General features: G+C 40.8%; 1 long non-coding RNA gene across 1 annotated transcript; it reads left to right on the top strand.

The window, feature by feature from the left end:
- The first annotated feature begins 277 nt into the window (after positions 1 to 277).
- LOC139084922 (uncharacterized) lies at positions 278 to 920 on the top strand. The gene is made up of 2 exons (XR_011542861.1): positions 278 to 488; positions 725 to 920. It is a non-coding gene; the product is annotated as an uncharacterized lncRNA (long non-coding RNA).
- The last annotated feature ends 2887 nt before the right edge of the window (positions 921 to 3807 follow it).

Below are 3807 nucleotides of genomic sequence, written 5' to 3' on the forward strand. Positions count from 1 at the left end.
AAATTGGCAACAGATGCTAGCTCAGAGTGAATCTTCCTCAGCAAAAAAAAAAATAAAATAAAAAATGAAGTCTCTAAATTTGGAAAATATTTGGAGTTGTACCTTTTAAATCATTAAAGGAGAAAAATAAAGCCTACATCAACTACTAATGCTCCCCAAAAATAATATCAGAAATAAACAGAAAAAAGAAAAGAATGTAGACCTAAGGGGATCCTCTTTGGAGATGGAATTTTGAGGCACTTGGGAGACAGGACAATCACTCCATGGAAATTCTGACAGAAGAACACGAGATTCACCAAACCCTGAAAAGGATTTTTAGCATCCAGAATATCTCCAAACACATTCTTTTGCTTTTGTTTTTGTCTTAATGTTCAAGATCATGTACACATGCCCACTCAAGTGTATGAAGATCTCTGTACAACTATACCAAAGGTCTTTTTTTTTCTTTCTAAAAATACTTCGTTTGGAAAGTCATTTAGGGGCCCTAGGTAAGTATACAGTTTACAAGCTTATTGTCTTTGGCTGTCAAGTGGCAAATTATTGCCGTCATTGACATACTTATTTCTTCTGTCTGTACGTTCACATAGTGAAACCTAAAACACTGGTGAGGCCAGAAGTCCCAGGGCATAATCCAAAAAGGGTCGATGGCCTGGCATAGAGAGTGGGTATTGCCTGGAAGAGAGTGTGCTCACTGGTAACACTTGTTTTTTGCCTCCTTTCGCAGCCGTCCCTGAGCGAACAGGAACAATAACCGGATAATTTTCATCATGCTTTACCTGTATAAACTGATCAGCTCCATACAACCCCATGAGTTGGGTACTCTCGTTATCCCCAGATGAGAAAGTGAGACGCAGAAAAGAAGCCAGCAAATGGTGGAACCTGATTTAAAATACAATCTGCTTTCAGAGTCTGTTCCCAAACCAGTGTATTATATTGCCTCCTGCCGCAGATTTTTTCTGCTGGTTCCTCCCACCAGAGATACAGAGTCACCTACAACCCCTGGAGAAAGGGAACCTGAGAAGAAATGTTGGGGATTTTTGAAAAAGGAGAACATATTCTCAAGTTTAGTGGAAAGATTCAAGCTTCCAATTATTGCTAATTAAGATTCTCTTCTTGTCTGAGCTTTCTTCCAAAGGATGTCACCATATATCACAAGACATAAACAGATATTTCCAGCTAAACATAGCTCTCTCAAATTGGTGTTAACTAATATGTTAATAGGAGGCATCTGGACCTCTCTCTCAGGAACTATATAAAATACGCCTCGCTGTCCCTCAGCTTTTGCTGCTTAGATTGGTAGTCAGCTCGTGGTTCCCCAGATTTGACTTTTAGCCCTCAATCTTAGTTTTAAATTCTAACACTGCTTTGCAATCTTGACCTGTTTCCGTGCTATTGCAGATGATTCTAGGTGACCTGACCTCTAATTTCCTGCCATTCCCTGGGTCTTTCGCAAGGACATGAGCCTGGGCCTGCATCTAGTGCTGGTCATCCCTCCCCAGAACCACGCCAGGGGGCCTCAGGATATGACAATACTATTTGGCATGTGCAGGGGAAGACAATCCTTTCCTGGCACCTGAGCTTGCTTGTGTACCACCCCACAGAAGTATTTACCCAGTGAACAACGCGTAGTCAGAAAACATTCTTTCAATATTCTGTGCTCGCAAAATATTAACATTCAAATGCAGCAATATTCATTGGTTTTAAATGTCTGGCTTTTTCTTGTACCCAGGGAGTGATCCAGGCCCCTGGATGTTTGCCGTCATCACAGATAACCTTAAACCTCATTGCAGAAAGGGAAACAACACGTATGTCATTTTAGAACTTGTTATTTTTCCGCACAGCTTCCAAGAGTTACATAAAATAGTAAGAAGAACGTGGTCAGAGCGTTCTTCAAGTCGATTTAAAACAGAGAAATAACTGAAGTCAAATGCCAAAATAAGTTCCAGTTGACTGTGATTTTTTTTTTTTTTCTGTTCAGCAAGGAATGACTGCAATGATAACAACTTGCTCATGAGTTTGATAGAAAAGTGTGGGGCTATACATTGTTCCGAATCAACAGCACCACCTTCTGTCTGCAGAAGTGTGGGATCCTGGGGAACTGATAGCTTGCTTTGTTCACCATGTGGGAGCCTAACTGGGGGCTTAGGCAGGTGACGTAAATCCCATTTCTTCCTTACCTTGATCTCAGTGAAGTCAAAGTCATTTTTAAATACTGCAAACTGCCCATTAGGACAAATAAACTAAAAAACTCATTAAGAATAGCACATGGAAAAAAACACCACAGTTTCAATCTAGTTCTTCTAGAACTGCCAAGCTCCTCCAGGTACTTGCTTTCATCTAGACTTCCCACGTGAAAATTCTCCAAAAGAGGCTGCAAATTTCACGGGTTTTACAGAAAAGAAAGTGTGAGCTCTAGCTTGTTACAATTGGAATGATTTAGAAAATGATGTCTCAAATCTTGTAGTCATCTCCATCTGAATGTTACAACATGGGGAAAATAAAGAGATCTAGAGGCGTAAATAAAGTCACAACTCCTTTAAGAATGCATACCACCAATAAAAAGCTATGCGAAACACACACAGCCGCTCTTTTCTATGCTCTAGTTCAGATAAGTGAAATAACTGAAGCCGTGAGCAATTAAAGAAATTGTAAAGCAAAAGTTAATTTGCTACTAAATTCATAAAATTCATGAGGTAATGTAATGAATAGCAATGCAAGTAGAGTGTGGAGGAGGTCACAGCATGAGTCTAAGTGGTACTTGGAAATACCTGGGTAAGTCTATAAAAATAGGGAAAGGGTGGGGGGCCCGGCCTGGTGGCGTAGCGGTTAAGTTCGAGCGCTCCACTTAGGTGGCCCGGGGTTCGCCAGTTCCAATCCTGGACTTGGACCTACACACTGTTTGTGGAGCCATGCTGTGGCAGGTGTCCCATGTATAAAGTAGAGGAAGATGGGCACAGATGTTAGCTCAGGGCCAATCTTTCTCAGCAAAAGGAGGAGGATTGGCGGCAGATGTTAGCTCAGGTCTAATCTTCCTCAACAAAAACAAAAATAGGGAAATGGTTTTTCCAGGTGTCTGTCTTAAGGTGAACTCTTGGAAGGACTGATCCTGAGGCAAAATGAATCCAGGCACCATGATCTTAAACCAGTCATGCCTCCTAAACCATCTCCAATAGGACAATTTTGAAAGCATGACTTTAGCCCTCAGATCCTCCTAAATAATTCTTTTGAAAAGCAAGGAAACTAAGTAAAAACTGAGAAAGTCATGACACTAAAACTCTGCTTCACATTGGAACACAGGTGGTTTTACCTCCCTAAGAACATCACACAAGAGGAGTGAGGCTTTCTCTCCAAATATGCCACACCACTGTGCAATACTGGAATTGTACAAATCCTTCATTATTGATGATGATGTCTAGCAAACTATCTCCAGAGCTTGAGGAGAGAAGTTTTCAGAACACGCTTTTGGTAAATACATTTGGAAAACATCCTACTAAGACTTCTGGAAATAGGTGGAAGCCAAAATAGGCAAAGGGGATTCATAAAGCGGGAGGATTTGCAGTGGATAGAGAGGCTCCTTATTATTAAGAGAAGGTGGAGAGAGAGAGAGACAGAGAGACAGACAGAATGCAATGTCAGTTGTCACTGTTATCATAAGCCCATCCATTCCCACTGGTGAGATTATAGAATCCAGGTGTGAACACAGAAGGGTTCAGTTCTGAGAAAAATTGGAGAAAAGGATACGTATAATTGATAGTTTATATTTCTCAAAGGACCTCAAATCAGTTAACCACCCTTTTTGAATTCTCT

The sequence above is a fragment of the Equus przewalskii genome, chromosome 7, assembly GCF_037783145.1.
Source record: "Equus przewalskii isolate Varuska chromosome 7, EquPr2, whole genome shotgun sequence".
In the NCBI taxonomy this organism is placed as follows: domain Eukaryota; kingdom Metazoa; phylum Chordata; class Mammalia; order Perissodactyla; family Equidae; genus Equus; species Equus przewalskii.